The following is a 20,115-nucleotide window of genomic DNA, read 5'->3' on the forward strand; positions in this document are numbered from 1 at the left end:
TACAGGATCTTTCACCTCCTCCTTCAAGCACTCCCTTGAAACTGCTCTTCTGAACACCTGTGAAGAACTGCTCGCATCCCTGTATTCCTGCTGTACTCGTCCTTCTTGATTTGGCATGGTCAACTGCTCAATCCTCATACAAAGGCTCCATGCCTCCCTTGGTACTGCTATGCTGACGCACAACTCTTCAACTCCCGCCTGCCCCTCTTGCGCCATCCATCATACCTGACTGTCTTTCTGCCATCCAGGCCGGGTGCACTTGCAATGCTCTCTGCCTCAGTGCCACTAAAATGGAGATCCTTCCTATTGGGACCCCTTCCCTCTGGCCTTCTTCCATGGGCTCACCCCCTGTTCCCTCTTCTGAAGCCAGAAACCTTGGGAGTCCTCTTCGACTCCACTCTCTCCTTCCTCCCTCACACTCAGGACATTGCCCAGAAGTCCCACTTTCAGCTCTTCCTTAAAGGAATTCTACCTTTTCTCACCTTCCCAAAGAAGCTCAATGTTTCATTGCAATAGCCTCCTCCTGAATCTACCTTCGTCCACTCTGCAACCTCTCCAGCTAATCCAGAATTGGGCAGCAAGATTTATCCTTGACCTCAAGCCCAGGGACTGAATCTCTCCTGCCCTAAAGTCTTTAGTTTCCCAGTTGCTTCACTGATTAAATTAAAATCTCTCATCCACAATGCTGTCTGTGGCCGGGAACTACACTATCTGCAACTCTCGTACTAAATATTCCCCCTCTAGACCCCTGCGCTCCTCTGGCACCAACCCTTCATGTGTAAAGCGTTAAACCGAGGGCAGGAGATTGATCGCTTTCCTCAGCTGGCTCCCTTATTTGGAATACCCTCCACCTTCATCTTGAGCAGGACTTACTTAAATTCAGGAAGATTCTCAAGACCTTCCTCTTGAACTCCTCCTTCCCTCTCTCCTCTTCTAATCTCAGTTGCTTGTTTGGTGTCCAGGGCCCGAATGTATCCTCAGGCCCTGACCTGTGCACCAAATCGCCCCAGTTTCTGTCTATCCTCAGCACTTGCATCGGCTCACCCTCCACCCCTGGAGGATCGCACTTACCTTACATTGCACTTCACCCGTTCACCCTTGAGCACCCCAGCACCTATCCCATTCCCTCTCCCTTCTGCACTTGTACATTCTGCATGCTCACAAGGCATAGTAGGTTCGTCCTTCCCCCCCCTCCCCCACTGTATTTAATTTTGTATGTATTTTAATTGTTTTACATCCCTTGTCCCCTCCCTGTTGCCCGGTGGATGCTTTGAAACAGTATTTACATCCTGTATAAGTGCTTAACAAGCAAATAATAAATAATCCTTCCAGCCCTGAAATCTCTTCACTGGCTCACGGTGGCTGCAAGGATCAAGTTCAAGACCCTTTTCTTTCTGGGGCCGAGGGCCCGCATTACATCTAATGCTCTTTTCCAAAATACTTTCCTTCTCAAGCCCTTTGCTCAGCTACCTCCAACTCTCTACGGGTCAGACGCTTTTCCAGGCAGACAGTGGGGGGTAGATCTCTCTCTCCTCTGTAGGTTCCTCCCTGCCCATCTCAAACATGAGCCGGACAACCTGAAGTTCTGGAAGCGGCAAAAAACGTTCCTCTTCTCTGCTTTCTCTGACCTACTGGACTGCTGTACCATTGGTTGCTTGGCTACCCTCAGAGCCGCACTGGGTACCAGGCTCTTTTTTTGATCAGTCACCCTTGCAATACCTCCAGGCCTACCACACACTTAGGGGCTGCATCTGTAACCCTACAGTCCCTTGTCTCCTTGCACTACCCAGAGCTGCGCTGCACTTGGGAGCTTTGCTGCTGTGTTTCTCTTCCCCTCTACCTTCTCGCACTTTCACTGTCTGAATGACACTACGCCTAGTAAGATTGGTTGTCTTGTTCTCCCTTGGTCTTCCCTCCCTTGTCGCGCCTAGAAACACTTGTGTACAGGCGCGTTTTATAAATTACTTGCATCATTTAGACACGCATCTATACGACATTTAAAGCATAAAGTGTACACTATAAAGCACAAAAGGTTATGTTTGCATTTTATATGGAAGTTAGATCGGCAGAACACCATTTACTAGTTCCTTTTTTCTCGAGTTCCTGATCACTGGTTAATGCTGGATACATGGATCTCCTTTTTTAGCTGAGAAAAGGAGCATTAACGGGATAGGGTACAATGTAGGCGGGGGAGGGGGTGACGCTCTTCATTTCTTAACACCCCCCCCCCTTATTCTCTGAGGGTGAAATCACGCTAATGGCCCGGTCTCAACATCCGTCTGACCCTGCCATTGAAGATGGGGACCCCATGTGCATTTAGCACAAGCAACTAGTGGGGCAAGGGGATGGACAGGTGGGCATGGGTATCGCCACAAATACTTTACTTTACAAACTTTCAGAGCATACAATCGGTTTAAACTCCATTCAGAGCATACAATCTGTTTACGCTCCATTCTATCTGTTATACTTGAAAAAAGTCACTGGGGGTTCTTGCCCCTGCACCACTGCTCGAGCTGGCTTGTTTAACACAGCTGGGGCTCTTGTAGTTCTGCAGGGGTTGGTGTGCTTCCGACATCTTTGGAGCCCCACACGACACGTAAGGATGATGCTGATGCTGACTTATACCCTTTGGGGGCTGGGGTGGAGAAGGGGCAATTGTGTGGATGTACATAACTCCCCTATGCTTTCACCTCTAAAGAAGAAGGGTAAAAAAATATTTTTTTTAAAAAATGCGGCCCGACTCCAGCAGTATGAGAAGGGGTCCAACCGACTTCAACTGGAGAAACTTTGTTACGGCCTCTCAAGAGCAGGGGGATGTTGTTCTGGTGGGTGACGTTGAACCATTACCTTGTATTCCCGCCACCGATGCACCATCGTGATCAGGTGATTATTCCCTCCACCTGGTCCTAAAGCGCTTCTGGGTTTGCCCCTAAAGGTAATGGGATGGGTGTCTATGACCTTTTTAACAAAAAAATCATCCTAAAACCTGCGGAGGATGCACAAACTGATAATTCCCCCTCACACAGACAAGAATGACAGTTTGGGGACTTAAATGCCCATATACCTAGGCCAGGAAATGGAGGCAAGGCTTTGGCCAAATTACGCAATTCACATACTGGGTCTTCGAATTCCAACTCTAAAAGCATCTTGTGGGGTGGCACCCGTCAGAATGCACAGGGTAATCAGTGGCTTAACTTCTGTGAAGCGTGGGTACTTATCTGCGCTAATGACCAGCTAGGCCCCTTGATGAATCCAACCTGGACGAACAGCAAAGTCACCGTCATTGAATACATATTTCTCTCCAAACTCCTGATGGATTTAGTGGGGTCTTTCACTCTTACATAATTTGACTGTAGTGATCACAAAATGTTGAACCTATTGCTCACAGGGGATTGGGGTAACTGGCTTCCTGAGAAATATCATTTTTCTGACAGTTAATAGGTACACACTCGCATTGCGTGGCACAGGGACAGCAGCTGTAAATTCAAACGCTGCATTTGTGTCTGATTTTAATACTACGAATTTGGAAAGGAAGTGGACTCTATACTCAAGACACCTATGGCCATTATATAAACTCCTCAATTAAGAAGGCCTCTATTAAATCCAGAGCTAATCTTGGGAAGCCTAAACATACGCACACACGACGCTGAGGTTACATTCCTGAAAACCAGTAGAGTAAGAACTTGGGGCTCTACGAACCTTATGTATCCCATAGAGCGAAAAGTCTGCACTACAAAAAAGCATTAATGATGAATCGAAGAACAAAATTAAGAGACGTCGGGCCCTTCTAGATCAGACTGACACTGAAAGAATGCTCCTAGCTTCGAAATATGCCTCGTCCAGAACATTTAGGGATTTGATTAATCACAAGGTTTTTTCAGTGTGTGGTTCAATCTTCCACAATCGGAGGCTGTGTGGGAGGGCCATTTTAGTCTATATGCCTCTCCGAGCAGTACCTGTCAACTACCTGCCTATGTGAAAGACTTGCTGTGTAACTTTGATAATACGCAGGAGGATATTAAATCCCTCATGGGGAAGGCATCCATGTCCCGTGCACCTGGGCCAAATGGATTGGCAAATGTTCTCTTCAAAGTGAACGGGGACCTTTGGTCTAAAATCCTTTTCATTCTTTTCCAAAATATTGTAATTACAAGGTCTATTCTGGAGACTTGGCACGTTTCTTACATTGTGCCAGTTCATAAAAAGGGAGATAAGATTGTGCTTGTCCAATTATAGGCCCATTGCCCTCCTGGATGCTGACTCCAAAATCTATGCCGGCCTTGTGTTGGAGCACATCCAGGAGCGGTCAGAAAATAACATTCTTTCAGGATTCCAAATCGGGTTTCGAAAACGTGGGGACTGATGCTGGAGGGTTACTTCTTAAGATCTTGCAACATAAAGCCTGACGGACAAGTACGGTTCCCATGTACGTGGCCTCAATAGATCTTTCAATGGCCTTCGAACTTGTGGATAGGAACACCCTCTGGTCTAAACTCCAGCTGGCCGGTCTCCCTCCCTCCCTCTCTATCCTCTACCACCTTCACAAGGGGTCGAGCTGCGCCTCAAAAACACTGGCACTCTCTTGCATTCTATCAAAGCCTCTAATGGCTTATGCCAAGGGTGCTTTTTTGCAACAACCATTTTCAATTTATACGTGGCAGACGGCACGTATAATTGTGCTGTTCTGGAAAAGGCTACCTTTCCATCCCCCAGGGTGGATGGCCTGCTGGACTGCCTAAACTGAGGATTTTGTTTTTTTACCGTACTACGCGGGGCTTACATCTGCTTACTGTCTTCAGGGATTGTACACACTTAAACTCGCTCCATATTAATGCTAAAAAGACAGTTATGCGGTTTTCCTCTGAATGTAGTACACTTGGTTTTCGAACCACAAAAAAATGGGTGGTTTGGGGCTTTATTTGTTATCTGGGTTTCCCCATTTTCGGGGACAGGAGGAAATCACATTATAGGCAAATTGCACAAATACGAGGTCCGGATTCTGCGGTCGCTTTTAAGATGCCTTCCAAAATGTGTCCGTCTCGCTGCAATCCGCTATGAGCTCTCTTATTACCATGGAAAATGTTGTAATGTGGCACAGGCTTTCCCTGTTTAGGACGTTGTTTACATGCCCCAAATCTACTCTCTATGATTTGATGGGGAGCAGTCTGCGTAATGGTCCTATTGTCTCTGGCTATCTGGCTGATTATTAAAAACTGAATGTATGGCTTCCTTTGCAAAAATGGGCGTGTCCTATTATCTTTGTCTTTTCATTCCTGTGAAAGCTAAAAGGGTCAATACTTGCATTGAAGCAATATGGATAGGGTGCTGGAAACCAAGCTTTACTTCCATCTGGTCTCTCACATTATGCCTGAACCTTTATCTGACACAATTCCCTGACCAAAGCTGTCGCCATGTATAGATGCGCTTTAGATTAATTGTATTGATGACAGGAGAGTAAGTTGATTTTAGGGGAAGTGGAATACATCAGTGTGCACGTTTTGTAAAGTCAGTTGTCTTATCGAAACTTAAGACACATTTTTGAGTGTCCATCTTTGAGAATTGAGCGTATAGAATGTTTAAAAAAGTTTGAACCTCGATTATGTAAATCTTGATGATCTATGGTTGACAATACTACATGGCAGTCGGGTGTCTTTACAGATTGCAGTCGTTCGTTTTTTGATGCCGTACTGCAAACTGTGCACCCCTACATATCTGTGCTTTTTTGTTTTCTGTACAGATCTTGTGGCCTCACTGCTCCACATTTTATCTGTTCTTATTGTGTATGTTAGTTGGATCCTTTCATCAAATTTTGTTGGGTCTTTGGGCGCCTAATGCTCGCCCCATTGTTAACTGCACCCCTGCATTAATGCACTGTAACATTTTATAAGCTGTAATTTCCATAGGAATTACCTTGCAGTGAGGGATGCATGTTGGTTAGGATTCATGTGTGCCCCTGCTTGATCTACGATTCCTTGGCTCTAGAGCGGTGCAAGTTGTTTTGCCGTATAATTTATGTATCGTGGATGTTTTGGAATGTGTGCAAGCAGAACACACCTGAATCTGTTTTTGGGTACATGTACTATGCAGTGTCAGTTTCATTTTAAGTAACTTGTTTTAGCTTTTCTATCTGTTATGATAGATTCGTTTAATAAGATTGTTGCTTGTTTTGGTTGTTTTATTTTTTGTATTATATTCGTGAAGTAGACTTGTTTGCCTTTTTCATCTATGTATTATTTCAGTGAAATTCTGTTTTTACTTCTGATTTTGTAAGTTTATATTTTAAAAATCAAAAACAAATGAAATGCAGCGATATGGGCGGGGTGCACGATTATGAAGAGGCTTTTAGACTAGACAAAGGAAGTTGATTCTGGGATGTGAGTGAAACGGAAGACATCAAAGGGATAATAAAATTGAGTCATGGGGTGTAAAGATTTGGATCCAACCCTTTTATATCTAGTTCAGTACTTCTCGTCTAACTTTATTTCTTTGCTAACTGAGGCTATTCGGCACTTTCACTAGTGGTCCTATCCCTGAACCTCCAAAGCACGCCCTGGTTACACCTTTCTTAAAGAAGCTCCATCTTGATCCTTTTAGCTACCGGCCTATTTACTTTCTACCAATGGTGACTAAGCTTATGGAATTGTCACACCATAGCTTTCACGTTTTCTTGAGTCCAATTCCCATCTTGACACATTCCAGGCATGTTTTAGGCCTCGTAAACAAATGGAAGCCGATTTCTGTTCTTGATGACATGGTCGTGCTCCTGGACCGCGGTCAGGTTGGAGTTCTTATTTTACTTGACCTCGCCACTGCTTTCAATACGATTGACCATGCCATCCTCCTTGGACGACGGGAAGCAGTCCGTATTGTCGGATCTTCTTTCGTGCCCCCCGCCCCCTATTTATTTTTTTAAAAATCTGATCAATCCATGCATGTTACACACATGGGGCAAACCACCTAAAGACAATCTACTGAAATACATTCAGCATTCATCCAGAAGTGAGTTATCCTAATCCCAGTTCATATACTACTGTCCTCTGGGTACAGACAGGGACTTAAAAAGGACTTTGAGAGCAGCTACATTTCCCTGCCTCACAGGTTACCACTATAGAGCGATGTAATGCATCCCATCTAATAACGGATAGAAGAAAAATAGTAGATGGCACATCTCACTGGTGAGAACGAGCACTCTTCTCTTGTGATACGAATGAGTCACGTATTTGCTCTTGTGCCTCTGACTTTCAACTCTTATAAAATATTACAACAACCCAGCATGTTATCTCTGGCAAAGTGATTTTTATTGGCTGATAGTCTGGGTTCCCTCATCATCATAATTAGAAAAACTATGAAGACCTAATTGATCCAATGGAGTAAATGTCAATGGTCTGCTAGGATCAAGTACAAATTGCATTTGTAAGAAAGTGCCTTTACTACAGTTTTATTGTTGACCGGTTTTAGTGGTTGTCTATTGCTTATACCCACTTTTATTCAGGACAGTCTTCGAATTTAAAAATGTTGTATACCCAGAGTTGCTCATTACTGAGGCTTCTTTCCATACACCTGGTGTTATATCAATGTGTTATTCTGGGGGCATGACTCTCATTTTTTTATTGGCTCCAGGTGGTCCATGCTACTCAAAACCATCACTTTCAATGCACGTTCAGTTATATGTTGCAGTGATCTACCTCTGGTGCATACTGTTATTCCCTTGTCCTCCGTATGAGTGATGAGAATAACACATGGATGTACCATAACAGATTGTAAGAAGCCTCAGTACTGAGCAACTGTGAGCAGGGGGCAGGCATAAAGAGAAGAGGGCCCATGACCGAGTCTTGGGAACTTCTGATGAAGACAAAGAATAGAGATTTTGCCAGCCCAGGAAACAGAGTAAGTATGACAGGACAAAACCGATTGTAACCAGTTAAGGGCAGCCCCAGAAAACCAGAGTGAAGAAAGGAAAGGGTGGTCCACAATGTCGAAAGCAGCCGATAAGTCCAAGAGAATCAGAAGAGTGGTATTTAGCATAGTGTGCCAGGAGAACCAAATCGGACAGAGTAATGTGTTTGCTTTGGAATGGCAGGAGCGGAAACTAGATTGAAAGCCAGGGAGAATGGATTTGGGGTAATATGAAGAGAGGCTTGAGCATAAACTAACCGGTAGAGGAGCTTAGGGAGACGAGATACAGGGTGAAAATTGGAAGGGGGAGAAGGAACAAGTGAGGGGCTTTTAACAATAGGAAGAATTGTAGCATGCTGAAAAGATGAATGAAGGATTGAGGACATAAGAGATATGTGGAAAGAGAAGTATCAACTTTTAAGAATGAGGAAAGAGGAGCTGGGGTAGGATTGTCCCTGGACAATAATATAACGGTGCCAGAGTTGTCAAGTGGGCGAAAAGGAGATCTGCATGCAGGTTCAGGGGAGAAAAGGCAGTGCGATTAGTAGGGGGGTAATGGTGGAGAGCATGAGTGACTGGAAGAAAAACATGAAGCCAAATCAATTGCAGAAAGTGTTGAAGAGCAGGAGAAAGAATGAGTTTGAAAAAGCAGACTGGGTGAAAAGAGTGGGAATCAAGAAGATAAAAATGATAGGATTGCTTAGCAGAAAGAAGGGCAGCATGTAGAGTGAAGAGAGGGCAAGGTAGAAGAATCGGAAACGGAATGGGACTTAAGCCAGCAACATTCAGCATGGCAAAGAGTGTCTCGGGGAACAGCGCTGCGGCCATGGTTGTGATTGCCGGGCAGGAGTAAAAAGAAGCTGGGTAAAGTGAGTCAAGAGTTGGTGTGAAGGAGTAAACCGCATCGTTGAAAGATTGAGATGCAGATTGAGAGGGAAGAAAGGAAATGCAGGTAGAGATAAAGGAAGAACTATGAAAAGAGCAGAGATCACAACGATAAACTTGTGAGCAGAAGGAGGAAAAGAAGGAAACTGAGGAAAGGCTTGGGAGTAATGGAAAAGAATACATCGTGGTGGTCTGAAGAATGTACAGGAAGAGTGGAGATGGAAGAAATGGACAGCTGGGAAAATAAGATCAAGATAGCAGCCAGGAATGTGTGAAGGGATGGTGGGGATAGATGACAGATTATGGGAATCGAACGGCGACCAGAGGAATGAGGAGAGGAAATATGGGAGTGTAATGGAAGGGCAGATTTCGGGGTATCAGTTCAGCTATGTCTGAATGAATAATGCCTTTAGAAAAAAGAGAGCCTGGGAACTTACAAGTCAATAGGGCCCTCAAAGGTAGGCCAGGACTAATATCCTTTCGTTTTGTTCTTGCAGCTTAAGTGTGAAGCCAGGTTTCAAGATGCTTTTTGAGGCGATGGTTTGGTGTCAGGTGGGTGAACTTAGTAATAGGTCCAACACAGAGTGCAGTTCACAAATTATGTCGCATGGCGTGAAGATGATTGAGGCAGGGTAGAGATGTCCAGGTTGGTGTAGCTCACTTGCGGTTCGATGTAGCAATCCGACTGTTGCCGGACTTCTGGGTTTGCTGCAAGACTCTTAGAAATAGTTGGTGAGTTTGAACAGTCCGCAAATTTTATATTGATCCCAATTTACTCTTTAAAAATTGACTTTTTAAAAAAATGTAGCTACTTTCAATTGGTAGTGGCTGCTGGTAGTGTTTAACCGCAAGAAAAGTGAGGAAAACGTGGCAAACCCTCAATATAAAATGACTGTTACAAAAAAAATTCACTATTTGTGTTCTTATTTGCCAAATATAACAAATTGTCAACTGTCAAAAAGGCTAACGTGCATTTTGTTTTGAGCAAATCGCGTGTAACAAGTTCAGTTGATACAATCCCAATCAAATGAAGCATTGCTTTTTGGAACAAATGGCACTGAGGGATAGTTACGTTTTATATCGTACAAAATTTGAAAAACATGGAGCAATCTGGTAACCAATTTAATTTTCTTGCAATTAACATTAGTGTACATAGTGGTAGCCTACTCGTGGGCCTGTGCGCAAAACCTTATCAAGGCTATTGTTTTATCAATTTGAACTATTTAATAAAAATTGAAAGAAAAGACCACAGAGGAAGGAAACATCCAACCATGTTATGTAATACAGCTAGCAGTTGCACATTTGTCAATTGACACTATATATTTTTACTATCCCTTTAGTTAAGCTCCAAGATTAATACTACATGTGTTGGATGTAACCCCAATTTAAGAGCAGTTGATCCACCTTTCTCCTTGGTAATGTAATTTTATTTTAGAGGCACTCCAGCAATTAATTGGGCATACATTAGGTCAAGTAGCTCGCCTTTCTCAAATTGTCTGTGATGAATTCTTGGCCAAACTGAAGGGTTCCTGTAAATCAATGAACACGTTCAGTCAACCTGATATTGGGTGATAGCATAACATGAACATCGATAATTAACACTTATCAATTTAAATGTTTACATTGGATTCGAGAATTTTTATATAGCTGTATTTTGTAAAGCTCACATTTTTCATGCAAGTGTCATCTGAACACCAAGGGAAAAAATTATAGAAAAATTAGGGGTTTTGTAAATATTAAATGGGTTCGGTTTATGCTTGCCTACAAAATCAGGAATCTTTGAATGTATAGCAATAATACATGAATTTTCTTAGCACTCTACTTTTGGATATTTTATCATTTTTCTATATTGGACTTTAATTTTTTGTAAAATAAGCATGTCTTTAAAATAAACGTAGCATTTTAAACTTAGGTAGGGATTAAGAAAAATGTGGCATAAATGCAAGGCATAAAATAAGCAGTGTCGCAGAGCAATTTGCTATGCAATTCTGTAGGTTTGCCAATTAAATTGCCACTTGTGTAGCAAAGTTAGCTATTTAAGTTACCCTGTTCAATGAAAGCACAGCCTTGCCTTCAGATCTCTTTACCCTCTCTTCTTTGTTCACTGCATGTTCAAAGGATCGAATGGAGAGAGTGCAGCAGTAATAGTCTCCTTCGCTCATGCGCCAAAAAGGCCTGTGTGGGAGTGCTACACACATTTTATTTTTCAAATAATTGCAAACCAGAAATAATCGGGCTAATACTGTTATTAAGCTAACTGTATCCGGTCTGCCAAAGACCCGCATGTGTTTGCTATTTTGTTTTCAAAAAAGATTTCAATTCTGTTTCTAAAAATGTAATAGGTTACATAATGCATAATTATAGTATTGCTAATGTAAAACACTGCATTGTCTCCATGCTTTAAATTGAAGTGTATCTAAATCTGTGTCAACTAGATTCATTTTGTTGGGGAAGATGCATCATATGAGTGAACACCGTGGAAAATGTACATGACCACGTGGCCAAATGCTTTGATGGCAAACATAGTCCTGTGGCCTGCTGGTTACATACAGCTTGCAACTGGTGCTCAACCCATGAGCTGATCCCATACTCGTTGACATTCTATCTTGCCATGTTGATTTACACCTGCTACCCTGAAAGTGAGATGGCCACAAACTACAATATTCTGCCTAGTTTGTCCAGTTCTCTGCCTGCTATGCCATCCACTCTGCTTAGTCGTTTTACTTAAAGTATTGATCAATAGTTTCAAACAGTCTGTACCTCTACAGACCTACTGCAAAACAGCACACGGTAGTTGGCCTCCAGAGCTCACCTTGCTCTATGATTGTATTAAATATTTGCAGCTGCAGTAGAGAGCTGGCCAAGCTGTTTTGAGAGCCTTTTTATTATATCTATTTATTTGTGTCCATTCATGCAGCTAACCTTTTTACAGACACTCATCCAGGGCTCGCAGAGTATTTTCACCTACTCACATAGTCTAGTAGATTTCAGTGTTCAGGCAGGCGGTAAGGCCTCAGTCCACACAGCAGTTTCTCTTCATTGTTGGGGCGAAGTGCTTGCCTCTTGCTTGGAAGCCTGTCTCTACGGCAGAGGACTTTAGAAATGTAAATAGCCCAACATACAGAAAATGACATGTTCTGGACCATTTTATTACAACTACATGGTCCTAATGTCACTGACTACCAGACCCGTTGGAAACAAAGGCTCATTTGTATGACCATCTGCCATGTCTGGTTTAGAGGATATAGACTGGTTTCTATCGTGTAGATTGACGGCTGGTGGATGCTCAATTGGTGCACAGTAGTTCTGCGCCTTTTCTGGGTACCATTTTTAACATGGCTGCTGTGCTTCGACATATAGCTGTCGGCTCCCTTGTCTATCGGTGTTAGTCACATGGGGGTCCTCATTTGGGATGATATAGTACTTTAATGGGAATTGGTGTGCATGGCTGTGGATGTGCTGTGACGTTGCTATTTATTTTGCAAGTGGCATTTAGCAGTGTTAGTAGTTGTCATGTGTTCCAATAGGCAGATTGTATAGTCTGCATACTTCATTGTACAATTTAGATGAAGGTTACATCAAGATTGAACCCAGCTTGCCTGGTAACCGCTAATTGGAGATCAGTTTATGAACATTTGATCTGTTCCAGTATGGCCGCTGGCGTGTCTGTTTTGTCTTTTTCTGGGCCTCTGACATTTCCATGCTAAGATGTAAATGCCTGACACTTGCAATTGGGGTTGGATGCCGTGCTTTATGTGCAGGATCATGTATATGCACGTATTTAGATTCTGTTTGTGATCTAATTTTTTTCTGACAGATTTTGAATGGGCGTTCTACCTACCTTCACGTTTTATTGTATGGTAAGATGTCAGACTTTCTATTTACATTACTTTTTTGTAAATGACGGACAGCCTGGCCAGTATTATATGCTGACTTGAGCAGGCTGAGTGGGTCCACATTGTTCATTGATACCTTTGGTATTAGTTGCAGTTGGCTATTCTAAATATGCGTTCATTTGGATTTCTTGTAGATGGACCTTGGGGGCTCTATGATTCTTTGAGATGAAAGGGAAGTGATGATACTGGAGCTGTAATTTCTGGGCATGACTGACAGATGGGTAATATGAGGATTGTGTTTTCTGTCCAATAATAAACAGCGAAAAAGTTGGTGATTGTTGATAATGAGGTGTGTATATATAAACTTTGCTTATCCGTTCTATGGAAGAGAGGGTTGAACTGACACGCTGGTTCTTCCGCAGGTGGATGCCTGGATGTTGTCATAATAGTGATACTTGGTGCATGACCTCTGAAGTTGGAGTCTTTCAGATGAGGTAATTATACACATTTATATGTGCAAATCAAAGTTTTAATAGAGTGGAGTGAGCAACATGAGATATAGGTGGTGTGTATGCATTACACTCGGAAGGCGCACACCATTGTCAAGTTTTGAATTGTGATGTGAACAGATCCATGAAGTGCAGCTGTTTTCTAATCTCCACTCTGAAGAATGTTCTGCGCATTTGGGAACTGAAACGTGTTAAAGGTATGGGCTCAGGGGCTGAGAATACTGAAATATACAGTCCCCTAAATAGTTTACAATTGTCGTATGTTTGACACAGTGCTTGGACATGGTGGACGTTTTTTTATAGGAGAATGTGAGCTAGTATGTGATAATTGTAATATATTACCTGTATCAACCTTGTGTTTTATATGACCAAATTGTAAAGCAAATCTTTTTATATTATGAATCTTTATATATAAAGCTGTATATGTCCAGCTATACAAATCCACACCCTTGAACCCACGGCTACCAAATTTTGCATGGATTCCTCATTTGTGTGGGGCAAGATTGTAGTTAATGTTTGGATGCTGAAAATTCACTCGTAGACTCCCTCATTTTCTGATGCTCACCCTGATTCACTACAGCAAGGTACTAGGAGGCAACATTTGGAAAGTGTCTGAAGCAAAATGTTCAATGTGTTGGTTATTCTTTTGAAATGTATTGCATTGCTACTGTACACAGTTTGGAAGTGTTAAAGCATTTTTAAATGGAATAAAAAAAATCACGCCACTCCAAATATGGGAAATGGCATGGTTACAGTTTCATTCACAAGAGAGTACAATCAGTCTTTATTGGACATTTTCTCAAATGTGCAGAAGCCATTGAGTGAAACATGCCGCACCAAAAACAAACATCACTTGAAAAAGCTTCATCTGATGAGCGAAAATCAATATCAAGAGCTTCTGAAATGCAACAAATAGCAGCACAACTTGCCGACCATAGGACAAGAGCCCACTTTTCTAGGTCAAATGAGATGGCAGAGCAAATTGAAGCAAGCCTTGCTGACATGAGTACAAGAGCAACATCCTCCAGGGCACATGCAAAACCACTAGATCAGGACACTGGCAACGCCTACCCCAGCTAGCATTAAAATGTGTGGTTTTCAATGCATGTTTTTTTTGGAATCATTCCTTTCATGCAAAATTCTCATTTAGGGCGTGTTGCTCATGTCTGTATTAGCAGGGGATTTTGAAGTGTGATAAGTGTTCTCGGTGACTCATTCTGGTCATGAAAACCAAAGGTTAACCAACCAAGACCCAAGATGAATCCACCTGCAGCAGGGTTCCCCCTTTTTTTCTTTACATTTATTTTTCCCATGTACAAATATTTTCAAACATTGTCCACCCCACCCTCTTCCGCCCCATCCGTCCGAAACCGTTCCTTCGTATGCCATTATCCTGTCCATTCCGGCACTACTTCCCCCCCTTTTAATATCCAGTGTCCCATTGGGTTGATGGGGTACCTTCTTTCAATGAGCAAATCCCAGGGAAAATGTCGCACTAGTCCTCAGTCTCATGCTCCTCGGAAACCACTCCCCCCGGCACCCTTCTGTAGAAATCCCAACAACCAGTCTGCCACAAACCCTTGGTGATTTCCTTGTAGCGAATAAGAAACCCACTTCAGTTCCACAGAATTCCAGTTTACCCATCCATTCTTGTTCAGTAGGAGGGGCCTTGCTTTTCCACTTTTGAGCCAGTGCCAATGCTCCCAACTTCATTAGGATCGCATATTTTCTCCATTCTGCCTTCAAATGCAATTCGTCCAGTAGACCTCCCAATCCGATCATTGCCAGGCCTCTATTACCCATCCAATCCACCCCCAGTGTTTCCTCTACTACTTCTTGGATCCCCCCCCTCGGAATGTTTGAACATGCGGGCATACCCACCATATATGGCTCCAGGTTCCATCCATTCCACAATCCTGCAAGCATAATTTAGGTACTGTGGGGTAAAATCTATGAATTGTTTTCAGGGCTTATGTGCCATTGCATCACTGGTTTCACCCATATTTCCTGGACTTGTATAGATCTCGCAAGTTTAGGAATACTGGTCCACACTCTGCCACTCTTGACTGGTCTATCAATTGACCTGCTGCCCCTTTCCAGTGCACCATATATCTCCTCACGGGTTGATCCTCTACCTGTTTAGTTTATTTGTAAATGGCTCCCACCACGTGTTTGTTATTGAGTCTGTCAATAAAAATGTCTCGTATGGTGTTAGGATTTGCGTTGCTGCTTATAGTCTGGTGCGTTAGCCAATGCCTTAACTGAGTGCATCTGAACCTCTCCCCTTCTCCCACCGCAAAGTCCGCCTTACTGGACGAAGGATTTAATCTCAGTGCCTTCAAACCAGTCTTGGATCTTGTGGCACCCTCCCATTGACTAAATCCCTCTCCATACCTCCCCGGAGAGAATTGTGGGTTTCCAAAGATTGGTGTGTGATGAAAAAGTGGTGGTTTGAGCCTGCTTTTATCTCATCCCTGGATTCCCTCACTACTGTTGTTAATTTGCTGCAGTACATGTTTGTTGGCCTACCTTCCTTTGGTTTCCATAGTACCTCATCTAGGTTTCCCCCCCACTACCGCCTTGTTCATTGCTCTCCATACCATGTCCAGATTGTGTCTCAGCCAGTCTGACCCCTATAAGGTATACTTCTTGGCGGCCCAGGTCAAAGTCTGGTTCCACCATTCTGCCCATGTCCCATGGTATCATCATAACCCTTTTCGCTATCTTTGGGTGTTTTTGGTTCCAGACGAATCTCCCAGTGTATTTTAGGATTGCTCTGAAGAACGATGCATGAATTTTTATTGGGAGGGTCACGAGATAGTATAAGCAGTACATGTTTGTTGGCCTACCTTCCTTTGGTTTCCATAGTACCTCATCTAGGTTTCCCCCCCACTACCGCCTTGTTCATTGCTCTCCATACCATGTCCAGATTGTGTCTCAGCCAGTCTGACCCCTATAAGGTATACTTCTTGGCGGCCCAGGTTAAAGTCTGGTTCCACCATTCTGCCCATGTCCCATGGTATCATCATAACCCTTTTCGCTATCTTTGGGTGTTTTTGGTTCCAGACGAATCTCCCAGTGTATTTTAGGATTGCTCTGAAGAACGATGCATGAATTTTTATTGGGAGGGTCACGAGATAGTATAAGAGTTGAGGAAGAATGACCATCTTGATGACGTTAATTCTACCTAGCCATGTTATCGATAGAGGGCCACAGTCTACTAGTTTGTTCTTTTATAGCCTCTAACAAAGGGGGGGATAGGATAGTTGGTGCTAAACCAATCCTCTGGCGTTCTGGTCAGTTTAATCCCCAAGTAAGTTCTGGTCTTTACTGCCCATTTGTACGGAAGGTCTTTTCTGATTTCTGTTTTCTATTTCTGTCTGATTCAGGACCCCTGATTTATGGTTGTTCAATATTTCAAAGCAGAGACTAGCCCAAACTGCTGCATCTTTCTCCAAGGCTCTGAGGGAGAGTGCAGGATCAGTCCAAGTCAACAGCATATCGTTTGCAAAGCGGTTATTTTGTGTGCCCTTACTTCAAATGGGACAACTGCTATATCATTATTACTTCTCACAGCCGCCAGTAGACGCTCCAAGGTTATTGCGTAGAGCATTGGAGAGGGAGGGGGGCATCCCTGTTTTGTACCCCTCCGTACTTTTATTGCCTCAGTTAACTGACCATTGATTTCTAGGTGTAGGGATGGATTCTTATAATTAGCCTTGATTCTTGGCAGGAATTTAGCCCCAAATCCCATCTTCCCCAAAGTGTTGAATAGAAATTGCCATTCTACCCTATCGAAGGCCTTTTCGGCATCTAGGGCAGCTAGGAGGGCTGGGATGTTTTCCTAACTTTTTCTGAGATGCGTAATCCTTTTTATGTTGTCACTAGTTTGTCTGCCCCTAATGAAGCCAGATTGGTCTGTGCTGATGATGGCTGGTAGAGTTTTATTTGGGCGATTTGCTAGGACTTGCGTATAAATCTCAGCTTCCACATTGATTAATGTGATCGGCTTATATGATCCGCACTTAGTGGGGTTTTTGGCCACTTTAGGGATCAAGACCATCTTCGCCTCTTCCATGGATGGAGTAATTGGCTCCTCTTTGGCGAATTTGTTAAAGAGGGGTACTAGGAATGGTATTTAGGTTTCCCGAAATGACCTGTAGAACTCGGTAAATCCATCTGGGCCTGGTAACTTGTTGAGGGGCAGCAAGCCTATAGCTCTGCGCACCTCAGTGGTAATGCTTTGCTCAAGAGCCTCCCTCTCCTGCTCTGTTTTTGTTATAGGGCATTTATGTATCCCTACTGTAGCTGCTCCAACGGGTTTTCAGAGGTATATGGATAGGTGTAAAATCTTAAATTCCTGTGCTGTCCAATGTATTCGTTCTCATGGCGCACCCCCCACCTTTCCAATCCAATCACATTTTTAGTATAATTGTGGTCTTCTCAACATCCTAGCTGGAAGCCTGTCTGTTTTGTTTGCCTTGACATAGTATTTGTGTTTCAGGAATAGTAGGCAATGATTTGCTGGTCTGGCCAATTGGCCTTTAATAGATCTATATTCCCTGCTTGCCCCCACCCTGGCTGTTACCCACTTCTGTTTTTTTTCATGCAGGCTAATCTGTCTCTACAGGCTTTGATGGCAATGATCTTTCCCCTTTTTGTTGCCTTGAATGCATCCCACCTCGTGCTCTGTGTCATCAGTTATCATCCCCAAAGTAGGCCACTATCCCCTCTTTAATCTCCTCCCTTATGGTCTCATCCTTGAGCAGGTAAGCGGGGTATCTCCATTTCCACAATCCTACGGGGCATGCCTGCCGCTAATTCAGTTTCAAGGGAGTATGATCAGAAAAGGTTATTGCCCCCACTTGCATTTCTGATACTCTGCCCAATAGCACCCGGACGCCCATATGTAGTCTATCCTTGGTGCTGACCGGTGAACAGGAGAGTAGAATGTGTAGCCTTCCTTGTCTCCTTTCTTCTCCCACCAGACGTCTGCTAATGCCAGCCTATCTGTTTTCCCCACATGTTTTTGATGGTTTGCCCTGAGCCCCCAGAACCTTCCTATTTCTAACTCTTACCAGGTCCCATGCCAGGTTGAAGACCCCCGATAGCGAATGTTTTCAATTTGTTCAATGATTTTTGGATGAAGGAGTCCTGCCCCGAGTTAGGAGCATAGCTTGTTGCTATGGTGTATTCCTCGGTTCAGGGCCAGGTAACTTTGGTGACCATAAGGTCCATATTGTTCCATAGGGCTATTAATACTAAATGCACTTGGAAAAGGAGTACATCTGTTCCATTGTGCGTTAACTGTTCCGCCCTCCTAGCGCTTGGCAGAATCTTTTCTTGTATAGTCGTGGATGGCAGCTATGAGGTTCCTTGGTCTTGCCACAGGGTCTGATCTACGGGGACCCACTCTTTTGACTCTCTATTCTCACATCTGGCATAACCTCTGTTTCCAGTAGGTCCCCAAAAATAGATTTAATTGCCCCTTCAAGGTCATTGTCAGGGATTTCCTCTGGGAGGCATTTCATTTGAATGTTCGACCTCCTGGACCTGGCTTCTAGGTTTTCTGCCTGCAATTTGAGATTGTGGGTTGCATTTGGCAGCTGTTCACTAAGATTTCCATCCTTCTTGACTCCTCGAATCACTCTCTTGTTGCTATTCACTCTTTCTACTCGCATCCCTTTTGATGTCCTGCTGCGCGACCGTCAAGTCTTCTCTCATCATTTCCGTATGTCTTCAGACCTTTTCTGCAATTTGTTGCCAAAATCATTGAAGTATTGTTTTAGAAGTGACTGGGTTACCATTTACTCTTGTTCCTGATGGAGATGAGGGCCCTTGTGCTCTTTTTGTTCCTGGGTCTGCTGCACATCTTGGGTGGAGGTGAGGTCCTTGCACCACATCTTAAAGTTGCCTTCTTGGGGTTTCTTAGCCCCTTTCAAGGGCGGTGGCTGTTCTTTTCCTGTGCTTCTGGACATGTTGATGCTCCTTTCCCCCTTTGTGGACTGTGCAAGTGGTATTAATTTAGAGTGCAGCCTCAAGAGCCCAGGGGTCACTTGTTGTAGTATGGTTGCTCGTGGCCTGATCACTTTCTTTCCTTTTTATGGAGAATGTCTGTTGCTGGGCTCTCTGACCAGCAGTTAAACTGGTTGTATGTCAGAGCATTCTGAAGGAATTTTGCTGCCTGGCTATTTTGCTTGCATCAGACACGTTCTAAGATCCGACTACCTGCTCTTAGGAGTTTTCCCCCGTTTCCGGGGGCCTTTTTTATATCCCCTCAACCTGCCTCCCCTTAACCAAGCCTGTTAGGGGCTATCTGGGTACAGTCCAGGCGCCATAGGCGCCAGGCTCATATGTTAAAACTTACCTGATGCAGACCATGCTGCAAGGGATCCAAGCATCCAAGCCCATGTGAGGCTTGAAGGGACTATTTTATCTTGGGGACTATTTTGTTACTCGGTGTGGCTGTGGAGGAATACTTACCTGGGACTACTTTGAAGGCTATTTAAACCACGCCCGAAGAGCAGCACATGCTTCGTTATTCTGCATCCAGCAGCGTAACGCTCACCGTGTCTGCAGTCAGCAACCTGCCACGCCCGCCTAGAGTCCAGAGCGCCTAGAAAGAAGGGAAAGAAGAAAGGTTGGAACAAGAACTTTACTGGATTTCTTACCTGATTTCGGATTCAGCACATCTTCGAACCAGAAACAGACTTCATTTTAAATGCGTCGCATCGCCAGCAGCAGCGCCGCGCCATACTCGCCGTTCCTCGCAGCATCTCTACGATCCGGTGCTGTCTCAATCACCTAGTTGCCACTTTCCCGCGCCTAAGGGGAACAAGAAAACAACAAGGTGAGCCAAGGGAACAAACCAGGACAATCTCTTGCCACCATATGCTCACCTGATTTTACCGCAGGAGGTATTATCCACCAGCACGCCTAATCTTCCTACGCTTCACCTGCAAGAAAAGAGAAAGCAGCGAGTTAAACCT

The 20,115-nt window shown here is 43.8% G+C and overlaps 1 protein-coding gene across 10 annotated transcripts in view; it reads left to right on the plus strand.

Moving 5' to 3' along the window:
* Positions 1-20,115, plus strand: part of RBM25 (RNA binding motif protein 25) — an 841,835-nt gene that overhangs the window by 12,349 nt on the left and 809,371 nt on the right. For 2 of the 10 annotated variants that reach the window (XM_069638625.1, XM_069638626.1), the window contains exon 2: positions 13,040-13,111. The exons of the other annotated variants lie outside the window; for them this stretch is intronic. The gene's annotated coding sequence lies outside the window, so the exon portion shown is untranslated. The remainder of the gene's footprint in view (positions 1-13,039; positions 13,112-20,115) is intronic. 10 annotated transcript variants of the gene reach the window in all.

The sequence above is a fragment of the Ambystoma mexicanum genome, chromosome 14 (assembly GCF_040938575.1).
Source record: "Ambystoma mexicanum isolate Mex_15411 chromosome 14, UKY_AmexF1_1, whole genome shotgun sequence".
Taxonomy (NCBI): Eukaryota; Metazoa; Chordata; class Amphibia; order Caudata; family Ambystomatidae; genus Ambystoma; species Ambystoma mexicanum.